Raw genomic sequence first — 15,746 nt, forward strand, 5'->3', positions numbered from 1 at the left:
AGATCAAGAAGAGTTGCTGATTTTTCAATTAATTCAGCTTTCTACTTATTGCTAGGAAGATGTAATTCTTTCTACTACTTTTTGTTAGGAGGGAGTAGTGATTTCTAAGTTCCTCACATGCCAAACTGGAACTAGAAGGCTCCTTACTCTCATTTTGAAAGAAATTTAAATGAAATCCAAAGGCTTTACCAAGAGCTGTACTGCCCAGCAGGTGTGGTTCCTGTCCATCTCTTAAACCTTAGTTCTATCCTTTCCATTTCCTCTTCCCCTTCGGACACAATTATCTTTCAGTGTCTTGAACTTGTCAAGGTCTTTTCAATGTTGGAATTTTCACATGTAACAGTTCTTCCCATGGTAACAACTGGTCATCCTTTGTATTTCAGCTTAGACGTCAGCTTAAATTTCAGCAAAAAATCCCCTTATTACACAGTAGTATCTCCTTCTGATTTTCCATTATGGTGTCCTGTTTGTTGTCTTCTTAGCAGAGATCACAATTGATAATCACTTTATTAAGTTGTTTTCTTTTTTAATGTCTGACTGTAATAAAACTGTATAAGATAAATGTAGGTGGAACTTTTATGCTGATTTTTTCTTGTTCTATTAATTACTGTATACACAGCTCATAGCATAGAACCTGGCATAAAATAGATGATAAAATTTTATAAAAGAATGAGTAATTGGATAAATAATTATTAAAACTAAGTCAGAGATAAAATTTTAACATATACAACCTCATACTTATAGACAGAAAAAATTGAGTATTAGATAAAAGAAAAGAAAATCTTGCTATGGCAAAGTGGGGAAATAAGTGACAAATTCATCTTTTTTGAAACAAAATAACAGGACTGATATTTTAGTCTTGACTGGCAATGTTTCCATGATGGTTTTGAGGCTCACTGTTTTCTCCTTGTTACATTCTACTTACCCTAGTTATGTGATTGATCTAACAGTTCTTTTTTTGAAAGATATATGTTCTTTTAAAATATTGTGGAAAATCCCAGTGAAGCTAATTAGGCTACAATCACTCCTGGACAAATTCCAACTGCAGGACTCCATCATTAATGTCATTAGTGGGTATAAAATCTTTATGATCTTTGCTTGTATTTGGTAGAAGATGCTATGCTCTCAAGCACTGATATAGGGATTTCAGGAGATGCTTTATTAGGCTTGAAGCCTGATATAAAAAAGCACAAGAAAGCCCTCTGCAAATCTCAAGCACAACTATTTGGCCAAACCAACACAACAGAGTGAGATGGACTAAACCTCTGAATGATAGTTTTCTTTGTTGATCCTACTGGAAAAGAAATTACTCAAAAAAAATTTCCCTGGCAAATAGTTGCTGTCTTATGTAGACCTAGGATTTGTTTGCATTTTTGATAAATTATCCTAATGGGAAAATTGTATTTCTCTTGTGTCATGATTTCTTTGAAATATAGCTACATGGCAAGTAGTAATTTTTGAAATACTTAGAATATTTCAGAATTCTCCATGGAGAAAATGGGTAGACAAAAGTATATGAAGCAAAATATGTCCTTAAGAAATAATGCAGTTTTTTACCCTTGGTGTAGAAAGTAGATGGAATGTGATTTCTAGCTCTTTATGAGTGAAGTTAAAATTCGTCCTTCAAACTGTGAACCAGCTTCTGAAAGGTAAGACTTTAATAGTTCATAGTGCAAAGCAGGCTTTGCAGTTGTTTGAATTTCTTTATTACATAGGAAATTATAGCACTTGAATTTGTGAGAATTGAAAAGTTTAAAAACCTTCTGCTGGCGGTACAGGGATTTCAACGTAAATCAAACTTAGATTCTGATTCCAGTTGTGCCACTTAAAATTAAGTAACTTTGGAAAAAGTTAATTATATTTGAAACCTCAGTTTTTTCAGCCAAAAATTGGGGATAAGAATTCACGTTATTTTAAACATGAAAATGATATATTTAATGTAATTTTATATGTATATATATACTTACATGTGTTTGTGTGTGTATATATACATATGTGTGTATGTACATATATAATGTATGTATGTATGGACATAGCATCATACACAATTTTGCATAGCAAATAAAACAACAGGTGTTCTTGTAATGTTAGTATTTCCTTGCATTAAAATATTTTTGTCTATTTCATTGAAAACAATGGAATAAAAATATTTGTTTTCTCACCATGTTTTGTTGGCATTTCAGAGGGATATAAACTTATGATACATGCTGATATGCTTACATTGTAGCTTCAGATAGGTTATTAAAAAAATGAAGATTGATTATCCTTGTTGGTCCAAGAATTATGTTACATATGCTGTCATATATTTTATCTTATTCAATTCTCACAAAAATTCACTAAGTATCTAACATAATTTCATTTTATAAGATGCAAATTATGACTCAGAGTATTGACCAACTTTTTTGAAGGTGTTAAAGCTAGATTTAGAAAAATAAAATTTACTGTTTTTGAAATATCTTTTGCAATGAGGTATGATGTATGCATCTTATAAAACATGAGTTCTGTAGACATTTGAGCAACACAAAACTGTTTCTGCATGTAAATTAATGATAGGATTTATGTAAAAGTCCAGTACAATAAGGCTTTTTGGCTTTCATGACATGAAAACTCAGTCTAGTGAGTAGGAAGAGAAATTTATATGCAGATGTAATAGACAATTGGCTAAATGAAGACTTCCTCAAGGGAAGTTCAATATCACAGAGAATTGGTGGAAAAAATTAGAAAGTTACTGGTCAAGGTTTATATGATACTTGTCATGAATAGATTAAAAAACTCTTAAGATGAAGTCAGCAGCCATCTTATAACCTTAACAGGTATACTTATATAGAAAAATAGGAGACTGATGGCAAAAAAGTCATTCCTCAGTCACCAGCACCATTTCTGCCTTCTGACGATATGACCCTTGACTTAGACACTTAGCCTCGATGAATCAGTGGATGCCCTGTGATGCTGGGAGTCTACCTTATCTGAAAGGAATGACACAATGTAAGGGTTCTATCTATAAACACTTGTCAAATTAATGAATAAGTAAAGATTAAGCTTCCAGTACACCTTTCCATTATATTTCCCATTATTTTAGAGGTAACCTGCTTTTGATCTGTGAAATTAGTATCTACAAAACAATTAGTATCTACAAAAGAATTGAACTAAAGAGATTGAAAAGCACTTTGGATATTTGAGGAAGAGTATAAAGTTGGGAGTAGAATGATTATGAAGAATTATATGATGTGACTTTGTGGAGGTAACCTAGTTCCAAGTAATCCAAGGTCTTGTAGGCCAAGGTATCCCAGGAAACTGGATTTTACTAAGTGTGTGATAGAAATGCACTGTAGGGGTTTCAAAAAATGTAGTGATATGGTTTGAATAAGATTTAAAGAATATTATTTGGGATGCTTCATGAGAATAGATCATTGAAGGCCAGACCAAAAGCAGAGAGAACTTGCAAGAGGCTACTACAGCGAACCAGGAAGGCAATGGGTGTAGTGGTAATGATCAAATATGTAATATATATGAAAGGAAGAGTTAACAGGGCTGATTACTTTTTTCATAAATAAATTGAGAAGAATAAAGGAGTGCAGGATACTGTTAGATTTAAATTCAGAACAATAACATGGAAGGTGGTACAATTTAATTTGGTAGGAAAAACCTGGGGCAGAATAGGTTTATTATAGTATATTAAACTTTTAGCTTTATAAATACTAAATTGATATTTACTTAGAGATGTCAATTAGTTAGTTTCATATACAGCTTTAAAAATTAGGCAAGAGATAGAGGAAGAAGGCACACATATTTAGAATGCTTAGCATTTATAGTTCAGGAAAAGGAGGAAGATTCGAGTAAAGATGCTAGATTTCAGTAAGTTGGTAGAATATCAAGGACAGTAATTGTTATGGGTCACATGCTATGTCAGATGACACGATTATGCTTCCATTGTGTCATCCCCAAATTTATATGTTGATTTCCTAACCTCCAGTACCTCGGAATGTAACCTTATTCGGGGATAGGGTTTTTACAGAGATAATAAAGTACAAATAAGATCATTAGGATGGGCATGAATCCAACATGACTAGTGTTTTTACTAAAAGAGAAAATTTGGATGCAGACATGCTTAGAGGGAGAATGCCATGTGAACATAAAAATGGTCTTCTACAAGCCAAGGAAAGAGGCCTGGAACAACTCCTTTCCTCACAATCTTTAGAGGGAATCAACACCTTGATTTTGATTTCTAGAATCCAGAATTGTGAGATGATATATTTCTATTGCTAAGCCATCAAGTTTGTACTACTTTGTTATGGCAGCTCTAGAAAACTAATAAAGAGTTTGTACTGAGAAATGGAGGTGTTGCTGTAATGAATTCCAAAAAAAATGTGGAAGTGGCTTTGGGATTCAGTAATGTGTAGACACTGATAGAAAAAGCCTATGCCTTGTGAGACTGTTGGTAGAAATATGGCATTGAAAGGTACTTCTAGTGAGGGTTCTGGAGGGAAAGAGGAATGTTATAGAAAAAGGATCTATCATGCGAGAGAATATAGATCATGAACAGGAAGTTGCTAGAAATATGAATAATAAAGCTGAAGTCTCAAGTGGAAATCAACATCTTTTTGAAAACTGGAGGAAGGACAATTATTGTTATAGAGTGGTAGACCTAGCAATTAACACAGTGACCTTTTGTCTACAGCCTTCTATTCAGTTTGCAGATAGTCAGATTTATGATTTTTCTTTGATTTTTGTATCTTCCTTAAAAGATATTCCCCACTTCACTCTAACCATAATGTTTTCCAAAATTTTTTAGAAGTTAATAATTTTTAGCATTTTTTGGTTTTATACTTTATATGAAGTTTTGATCCATTTGGTATTTATTTTGATATCATGAGTTAAATAGGGATTAAGTTCCACTGTTTTGTAAATGGGCTTTTTTGTATTTGCATAATTATATTTTCACCATTGATTTGAAATCCAAGTTTCATTGTTTCTAAAATCCTATATATATATTTGGATGCAATTCAGGACTTTCTTCTTTTCCGTTGATCTCTGCTGTTCTGTGCAACTTAATACACAAAATAAATGCACTTCTTCTATGATAGATTTTGATATTCAATAAGCATAGTACTCCTTTATTACACTTCTTTTTCAGAATTATGTCTGTTCCTGCCTATTTATGTTATCAAATTGAATTTATAGTAAGCTAGGCAGGTCACAAAAAGAGTTCTGTTATTTTCAATGTGTTTTAATTTCAGAAGGTTAATTTAGCAAGATTTTATATCTTTAGAGCTTTGAGGTTTCCTACCCATGAGGAGGGTAAGTTTTTACATTTAGTCAAGGCTTTTTTATGCTCCTCAGTAGTGCTTTATATTTTCTTTCTGTTACTTATTCTTTGTAGGTCGCTACAATCATCTAATGACTTCCAGCAGTTGTGTTTCAAATAAGCTACATCTGGACACTGTATCAAGGAATTATTGAGTCACAAATCCCAGTGTTCATTAAGGGTGGCAGTATTAGGCCTCTGCAAAAGTTGCTAGGTTGCACATATGTATATGGTAAAAACTTCTGAAAACATCTTGGCGCTAGTATTATGGGGTTCCAGTGACATTGCATGAGTAACTTCCCATTAAAATCTCCTAGAGCCAGTGTTGCTTGTTTCTTGTTACTAGGATACGAAAGGGACAGTGGTGAATTTGGTAGGGTTTGTAGAATTTCTCTAATGATCATGGACTATGTTATCCTTAGAAACTTGCCTGATAGGTTCAGGTTCTGTATTTTGGCTAAATTTATCCGTCATACTTCACTAACCCTATGTATCATAGCTCTCATATCCTCCCAAGCTTCTTCATCTGAAAAAAAGGATTATGTTGTTGTCAATGTAATGAATTCACCCACTTTGAGTACAGTCATGTCCAAATTTTATTTAAAAATGTGGCAATATCTTAAGTATATACACCCTTGGGAAAAAATGGTAAACATATATTGCATTCCTTTCCCCATAAAGGAAAACAATGTCTGACATTCCTTTGATTCTAAAAGTTCATTTGTAAGCATAAAGATATGCAAATTGCAATTAAATTCTGAAAGAGTAATGAGCCAAACTAGATGATTATACAGATTATAATGTTGCAATGATTAAGATCATGTGATACTCTTTCAAAGAATATCTATATTAATGAATAAAAAGACTTATAAACTAACCCAGTTTCACATACATATTTAAAATGAGCGTATTTTGCTTAGGATACTTTTTATTGTAAATAACAAAAAACTCAACTGAAATTGTTTGGAAATATAAAGTTACTTGTTGTTTGGCTAACTTAGCGAACTTCAAAGTTATGGAAAGCTTCATAGTTAGTTGATAAAATGAATCAATTATGTTATAAAGGAGTTATTTTCTTCATTCACCGTGTCCAATTTCTCACATTCATCTTAAATCTGGCTCCCCTAGCCCTAAAAGGATTGCTAGATGTAACAAGTCAGAGAAAGGGTTCTTTCTATGACTCTGGTAGAGGTAATTGACCCTAATGATCAGGTGGAAATGGAGATGCTAGAACATAGTGATGGCAAAGAAAAATATTTTTGTCTCTCAGGAAATCCACTTGGTTACCTCTTTCTTCTCTCACCCAATTGTGACAGTAAATGAGAAAATAAGGAACCCTGGCCTGAAAGAGACATAATGAAGACGTTATTAGACCTTTTAGGAGTGAAGTTATGAGCTACATTTATAGGTAAGTCACTGAGACCAATCATCATGTTAGCAGAAGGTTAAATAAGAATAGAATTGGTAATACAGGAAGAAGATGACAAGCAGCCGTTGCAACTCTAAGATCAGGTGCAGCGGCAATGGACATACTTAGTTCTCTTCTAATTCTCTTCTAACTTTCCCCCTGGAAGAGGGTCCTAGTGGAGCTGTTCCCAAAATGCATATGAATAAATGGATTCAAGCAGCATAAGAGGTGAACTGTGGTATATATAGTGATGTACTACTCTGCTCTCCCTTTAGGGAAGAAGAATTTTTTGCTCCTGTTGCTGGGAGTGCTGTTAGTAGTCATTCTCTTCAAGGTTAGCTTCTTCAAGGTTCACATAAGTTGCAGAAGGCCTCCTCATGTAAGATCTCATGCCCTTTCCCAGAGAAGTTTCTCATTGCCTCCAGATCAATAATTACGTTCAGGTGTCAGAAGACCCCAAGAAGGAAATATAGTGCTGTTTTAGAAGGAAATAGTTTATTTGATTAAAAAATGCAGAATTTGGATAAGAGGTACTAGTAATAGATGGAGGAACATATATAGAAATGGATCTCTTGCATAGTCAAACAGAGGAGAGCAAAATATAAGGCTACATGGGGAAATTTTATTAACATGGGGATATTCTTTCAGAAATATGTGCACCATCAAACATAAGATTCCTAAAGCTTACTAAGCATATGCTGTATGCTAAACATATAGGAGAGTATTCTAAAATTTCAGAGTAGGATCTCCCAGGTGGCACCATAACTCAGCTTTCAGTACACCATTCCAATGTACTATTCAACCAGTTTCTTCTAGGTGATGGACAATATGGTTACACCAGTGAATTCCATGGTGTTGAGAAATTTGCTTTACTTTATTTACTGTAAAATATGTCTCCTGGTTAGAGACAGCAACGAGTGGAATATCATGTCAATAGATAAAAGATTCTGATTTATGAATAATAAGGTAGACTGAAGCAATGCAAGTAGAAGGGACAGATATTTACCTAGAATATATGATGACAACATGCTGTCTCCTCTAGGTTGAGGGGTTTCAATGAAGTAATCTGCCACAAGTTGTTGGCTAGTTTCCCTAGAGAATTGTGCCCTATGAGAAAGTCAGTGGTGGACTTTACTGATGGAATTTTGGACATTCAGCAGTAGTAATAGCCAGATAAAGACTGATAAAAGATAGATCATGTTCATTGAGCCTATGTAGAGCATTCATCTCTGCCATAGTGACCACAAAAGTGTCTGGGGGAAAAGGCTGAGTGATATTTACAAAACAGGTCATCTTGTCAACCAGACTTTTGAGAGCGTTCTCTGCACTGGATTCTCTCTGATAGGTACTTATACAGAAACAAACCTTGTTGCATTTGGAGACCATTCAAGGGGAGACAACTACTCCTTCAGACTCCTGTGCTGTCCATTCTTCCATCTTTTTCCTTTCCCTCATTGTTCATCAAATCTGTAGTCACTGTCCACGAGTCAGTGCAGATGCATAACTCAGGCCATTTCTCCTTCCATGTGAAGTAGAAAACCCTACCCACTGCTCAAACTACTGCTTACTGAGAGGATTTCCCTTCACTACAATCCTTCAAGACCTCCTTCAAGTGAAAATGCAGTGTAGCAATTGCCTACTTTTGGTGGTTGCTGCCGTACTAAGCAGATTTATTCACACACTTGGTCTTATGTTTTATTCTTTCTGTTTCTCTGCTTATTTTGGTTTCACTTTTCTGTCATGTTAATAACTTCTTGAAAATATGTTTAGTGCATTGGTTTTTCAAGATTTATCATTTTCTAATATATGCAAATATGTTTTTACCTGACTCTCATAACCTTTGATACATTTTATTTTCATTATTGTTGAACTCAAAATATTTTCTAGTTTCTATTGTGATTTACTTTACCTATGACTGACTTAGAAATGCACTGTTTAATTTTCAAACACACAGGAATATCCTGGTTAATTTTAGATTTTTATTTTCTAACTTATTTTCCTCATCTTCAGAGACACACCTTATGATTAGAATTCTTTGAAATTTTTTGAGAACTGCTTTATGGCCCAGCATATAATCAATTTTGTAAAATGTTCCATGTGCACTTGAAAAGAGTATGTATTTTGCAATTGTTGGATGCATTACTTTCTTATGTCAAGAGATTAAGTTTGTTAATGATGTTGTTTAAACTTTTTATATCTTTATGAATTTTTGGTGTGTGTATGTTTTTGTAATTACAGAGACGTGTGGTAATATCTTTCTATTACTGCTGATTTATCTCTTATTCTTTTCAGTTCAATTTTTTTTTAAAAAAACATGTTATGAAACTGTTTTTAGGTGCATACCATCTTATAATGGTTATCTATTTCTGCTATATTGACCTTTTGCCATTGTAAAACCTTTATATCTGGAAATGCTTCCTGCTCTGAACTACCTTTTTCCAATATTAGTATAGAAATAGTGCACTTTTTTCAGTTAGAGTTTATTCCACTATTTTATTTTGACCTTTTATCCTCTTATTTAAGTGTTCATCTTGTAAGGCTCATACCATTGAGTTTTGTTTTCATTTGGCACTCTGAAGATCTCATTCCTCTAAGTTCTTGCTTTCATTTCTTTTAAGAAATTGGTTGTCAGTATTATTGTTACTTCCGTGAATGAAATATGTACTTAAGGTTTTCTCTTTCGGTTTTATGGTCTTTTGGTTTTATGCTGTACCTTTGCTATTTATCCTTTTCAAAAATTTATCCTCTTAAAATTTTATTACTCATGAAATTTGTAACTCGCTATGAATATACAGCTTAATGCCTTTCTATAATTTTGGAAAAATTTCAGCCATATCGCTTCACATATTTTAACTACCCTAGTCTCTTTCTTTTCCCTTTCTGGAATTGTAATTAAATTAAATGTATGTTGGAGCTTTGCACTGTGCCTTTTAAATGTATTTTATGTTATTTTTGCCTTGTCCATCCTTTTATCTCTGTCTGCTTTTGTTTGCATATTCTCTTCTAATCTCACTTCCCATTTGTGAATTCTCTATTCATATGCGTCTAATTTGCTGTTAAACCCACTGATTGAGTTGTTAATTTCAGTTACTACATATTAGTTTTCAAATTTTTTTGATTCAATTTATTATTATTATCCATCTTGTGCTTTAATTATTTGAACACACTAAGTTTACTTTAAAATGCTTCTTTTTTCATCCTTTGGATCATCTGTACCTGTTTTTATTGCTATCGCTTTTCAATTAGGCCTTGGATTCTCCTATGCTTTGTTATTTTTGTTTTTGTGCCAGATTTTATATTTAAAATGTTGTAGAGTTAATACAGGGATTTTATGATTCTCAAGGGTCTTTAAGGCTCAGAGGCATATATCCTCCCTGCCTGCCAAATCCATGTGAATGGAATCAACTTGTCTACATCTGAGGTTTAGTAGTTGTGTAAAGTTTTTTGAGCAGTGAATAATCTGCAAATTTGGGTTTGTGTCTATAGTTATACAGTTCTTCCCTCTTGTTTTACTCTGTCTTTACCATCAAATGTAGGGTCTCTGAAAAATCAATGCTTCTTTTCCTTTTCAACTTTCTGTTTTTACTAGGATGTGCTCCGTGTTTATTTGCTATGGCTTCCCAAGGTGCATGCCTAGTAACCCCAAGAAGCCTCAAGGAATTGGTTTTCCAGCTCTTGTTCACTAAAGGAAATGTTTTGAAGATTTTTTTAAAGCATGTGACCTCACTTCATTATCACATTAATATTCTTATTGGGTGAATATTCATTTCTTAAATATAATTTCTCCTTCCTGATTTGATCCTTCTTTTCTTTCATTTTCTACTTTTTTCTAGTATTATGCTATTATGCTTGTTTCTAGCTAAGATGCATTCCATCATAGGTAAATATTACTACTCATATGTAATAAAATAGATAATTCCTAAAATATACCTTCTTATCTTATACCCAAACTGGGGTTCATGAATTCTAGATGTAATATTCTTTTTATGCTGGACAATGTCTATAATTCTCATCAAATTGACAAAGACTCAGATGGCTTGTTCTGATGCAGTCTTCATAGTGAAACACTCAGGAACATTAATAATAGACGTAATTCATTGACCCTTTATCAGGTGCCAGGCACTTACCAACTTTTAGGGACTTTACATATAATAAAACAACCACCCCAAGAGGTAGGCGTGATTGGTGTCCCCATTTCAAAAATGATGAAATTGAAACACAGAGGCATTTATTAAGTTGCTCAAGATCACCTAGATAGTAGGTGGCAAAGCTAGGATTCCAGCACAGACAGTGCAGCTCCAGAGTCCACATTACTCATCATTGTGCTGTCTTCTCTCTCCAAGGATCTTTTGGATCTTAAATAGGTATACACTGAATGAGAAACTTGTAGTCACTATTTGGTCTCAGTAATTATCAAATCTCATTACCACTGGCTAGCTTTTTTCAAGTAATGGTGAGAAGCCCGAAAAGTTTTATTTAATTATAGAATTATGAAGAAGGAAAAAAAAATTGTCAGCAGAATAGAATAAGGTGGAGCTGCATAATAGTATCATAGGCAGTTGGACAGGAAAGGATTTGGGACCATCTAGTTCAAAACCTTTGTTTTCCAAAGAGCAAACTGAGCAGGCTTGTAATTACATTTTGAAAATGACTCAAACCCGTGCCTTTTTACACTGAACTTGGACTTTTCCTTTGAGTATGCTGCTTTTTCAAATCTGATCACTGACGTTCTATTTTTGAACTCTCTCAGTACCTAAGAATCATTGTCAATAAATCTATGTCCCATTGTCCTCTACCTCTCTTTCCAGTGCCTATTTTCACTGACCTGACTACCTTTCTCATCCTAAGAGTTTTGAAAAAGAATAATAGATGCTAATGTAATAGTTGGTGATAGTCATGAGCCATTTAAGTTCAGTTCAAAAATATTTTCTGAAAATTTAGGTAGTGTTGTGTGCATTAAGATTTTTGGGAAGGTGAAGATTAAATGAAGAGAATTACAACTACTTAAAAAGCTTACAGAGAGTCAGTCAGACCAAGTAGTGGCTACAGGGAATAATAATTAAATAACTTTGTAGTTATTTGATACAGTTCAAAGTCTAGTTTCTTTAAATGTAATGAAGACTGAACATACTTTGAGACATAAAGGACTGAACATCTAATAGTGGAATATCATAGTATCAAGTGAGTTATTCCAGAAGAGACGTTGTCTTTGGTGCTATGTAGATCATATTGCCAAGATACTCACTAAAAATACTAGCAACTCAAAGGTTTAACTCCATGCCTCTTTATTTAGAATTTATCACCATCACCAGAAAGCAAGTTTCTGGAGAGCAAGAACCCTTTCCATGTTCATCATAGCAAACTTCTGTGCCAAAAACTGACACAGTTTAAATAATGCTTTATTAAAGGTAGCGCTTGACTCTTGGGGCTTCTTCTCCTCTTGGAGAAGAAGATGCACTAAGACTTTGAGAAAGAATATTTTACTTGTAGTCCCGACAAAATCATCTGAGGAGAAGTAGAACTGTCAAAAGAAGATGTAATGGGCTCTTTGGTAAAAGAATTCAATAGATATTTACAAAATGTTTATTGTGTGTAAACCACTGTGGAAGACATAATGATTAAGATGTGTCCATAACATAATAGTTGTATTCATACTCATGTTCACAATTTCATTTCAGGTCCTGTGCTGAGCTCTCACCACTGAAACAGGCCTTAAAGAAGAGTAAACGGGACATAGTAACAGTGTAACAGAATTTGTCCTCCTGGGCCTCACTCAGGATCCTGAAGGGCAAAAAGTATCGTTTGCCATGTTTTTACTCATCTACATTGTGACAACGGTGGGTAACCTGCTTATTGTGGTGGCTGTTTTTGCCAGCCCCTCTCTGGGTTCCCCAATGTACTACTTCCTTGTCTATCTATCACTCATGGATGCGGTATATTCCACTGTCATTTCACCCAAATTGATTACAGACTTAGTCTATGATAAAAAGACAATTTCCTTCCCAGCTTGCATGGGACAGCTATTTCTAGAACACTTATTTGCTGGTGCTGAGGTCTTCATTCTGGTGGCAATGGCCTATGATCGCTATGTGGCTATCTGTAAGCCACTGCACTGCTTGACCATCATGAATCAACAGGTTTGCAACCTGCTGGTGATGGCCTGGCTTGTGCACTGGTTTTGTGCACTCTATGGTTCAACTTCTCTTTGTGTACAACCTCCCCTTTTGTGGACCCAATGTCATTGATCACTTCCTGGGTGACATGCACCCATTATTGGAACCTGCCTGCACTGACGCTTACATGGTAGGCAGCACTGTGGTTGCCAATGGTGGAGCAATCTGTATGGTCATATTTATTCTTCTACCAATCTCCTATGGAGTCATCCTGAATTCCCTTAAAGCTCACAGTCAGGAAGGGAGGCACAAAGCCCTGTCTAAATGCAGTTCACACATCACAGTGGTTGTCCTCTTTTTTGTTCCCTGTATTTTCATGTATGTTAAACCTGTTTCCAACTTTCCCATTGATAAATCCATAACTGTGGCTTGTACAGTTATCACTCCCATGTTGAATCCTTTAATATACATCTTGAGAAATTCAGAGATGAAAAATGTCATGGAAAAATTCTGGTGTAAGAAGTTAAGCTTACGTAGAAAAGAATGTGTCACCCACACTGAACCCATTTGTTACTAGTTCTAAAGCAACAAACAGGCAGCACATTCTGGCAATGGATGACAGTGAATTCAATGGATTTTCTAGGGATGCTTTTCTGTATTTATACAAGAACATTGCAAAAAGTAGAATACATTGTCCTTTGAAGTTAGAACTAATCTAATAGAGAAATTCTGGAGGATGAATAAAAAGCCTGGATATTTGTCCTATTTCAATAAAAAATTTACTAATTTCACCTAGTAAGTTAATTTTTCTCAGTTTATATTCAAACAGGATTTTAAAAGAGTTATTTCTTTTCAAAAGGGAAAAATAAGCTACCTTTTAAAGTTTATTTCTCTCAAAGTAATGGCAAAGATATTTGGCTGACACTTAGAACAAATTTCTGGGGGTGACATTCATGACTATGAGCCCATTGCTTTGCTGTGATATGGGATTCTTGGTTGGAGGCAACACTGATTGGGATTTAGTTGCAATGAATAAAAGTTTTGTGACACCATGTACAGGAGTACTATAAACAGAATGTGTCTCTTCCTGGGAAGAAAATTCACTGCCTCTTTCATAATTAACTGGGTCGATACAATAAACCTAACATCAGATATCTGACCGGTGCTTTATTGTGTTCTCTGCAATGGCCATTACTGATGTTAGGTTGACCGTTATGCTGCAGAGGTTGCCAAAAAAATGTCGGTGAGGAAAAATACATATTATTAAGCCCATGCATGATATTAGACTGCTATTAGATCCAGTTTTTATATCATTCTATTTAGCAAGCAGTGAGATCTTGGAAAGAACTTTACTGATAGTCACAGATGGGTCATCCTGTCAACTTGCTCATTGAGAGTCTTCTCGATGTCTGGTGAGCATTTATGTGGAACAAGTATCTTTACATTATAAGAGGTCCATGCACTGCCTTATTATCTCGCATACCTTTTTGTCATCAAGCTTTCAATCTTTTCTAAGTTCCTGAACAGCTAGCCAAGACATGGATGGAGTAGGTGTATGCCTCAGGTCATCTCTTCTTTGCAAATTTCATTACCACATATGCCTCCTAAAAAAATGCCTACTGGGAATATTTCCTTTCACTGCTTCCTTTCATGATCACATTTGTAGGACTGTATGCAATAAGAATATTTTTCCTGAAGTCAGTGCACTGTGTAAACCAATACATATAAGTGATTGTTTTGCCTTAAAAAAAAAATCTAACTCTCTTAGGTGACGTTTTATGATCCTCTAGGGGTAAATGTGAGAGAAATGATGAAGCAAAAGGAGCAGTTAATTAGAAATGTTAAAAATAGATTACCAAGTGTTAATCCCTAAAAAAACTATTTTTGAAGCAGTTTTAATTTCACAGCAAAATTGAGTAGAATATATAGAGTTCCCATATATCCCCTGTCCCAAAATAAGCATGACTTCCTCCATTATTGACATCCTACAGCACAGTGGTATATTTGTTATGTTTGATGGCTCTACACTGAAACATCATTATTGTCTAACATACATAGTTTGTGTTTGGATCTACCTTTGATATTGTACTTTCTATAGGTTTGAAAAAATGCACGACATGAATCCACCACCGTACTATGGTACAGACTAGTTTCCCTGCCCTAAAAATCCTCTGTACTCTACCTGTTCATTCTTCCCTCTTGATTAACCCATAATAAACACTGATATGTCTATTGTCTCCACAGTTTTTCCTATTCCAAAATGTCATGTAGTTAGAATCATACAGTATGTAGTCTTTTCAGATTAACTTCTTTCACTAAGTAATATACATGTTACATTCCTCCATGTCTTTTCATGGTTTTATAGCTCATTTCTCTTTAGTGTTGAATAATATTCTCTTGTATGGATATACCACAGTTTGTCCATTCTTCTACTGAAGGACATCTTGGTTGTTTTGGCAATGATGATGGGGTTTGGAAATTATGATCAAAGCTGCTATAAACATCCATGTAAGACGTCTTTGTGGAAAAAAGTTTTCAACTTCTTTGGATAAATACTAAAGAACATGACTGCAGGATCTTTTGCTAAGAGTATGTTTAGTTCTGTAGGAAACTGTCAAAATGTCTTCCAAAATAGCTTCACCATTTTGCGTTCCTACTAGCAATGAATGAAGAGTTCTTATTGCTCCACATTCTTGCCAGCATTTGGTGTTGCCAGTGTTTTGTGTTTTGGCCATTCTAATAGGTGTGGAGGTATCACATTAATTTCAGTTGCAATTCCCTAATGACACGTGATATTGAACATCTTTTCATATATTTACTTGCCATCTCTATATCTTGTTTGGTGAATTTTCTTCTAAGTCTTTTCCCCATTTTTGGATAAAATTGTTTATTTTCTTTATTGACTTTTAAGAGTTCTTTG

At 34.4% G+C, this 15,746-nt stretch overlaps 1 pseudogene; it reads left to right on the forward strand.

Annotated features, from left to right (window-relative positions):
• Positions 1-1,599: 1,599 nt before the first annotated feature.
• Positions 1,600-13,545, forward strand: LOC106843929 (olfactory receptor 4A16-like; annotated as a pseudogene).
• Positions 13,546-15,746: the final 2,201 nt, after the last annotated feature.

The sequence above is a fragment of the Equus asinus genome, chromosome 17 (genome assembly GCF_041296235.1).
Source record: "Equus asinus isolate D_3611 breed Donkey chromosome 17, EquAss-T2T_v2, whole genome shotgun sequence".
NCBI lineage: Eukaryota > Metazoa > Chordata > Mammalia > Perissodactyla > Equidae > Equus > Equus asinus.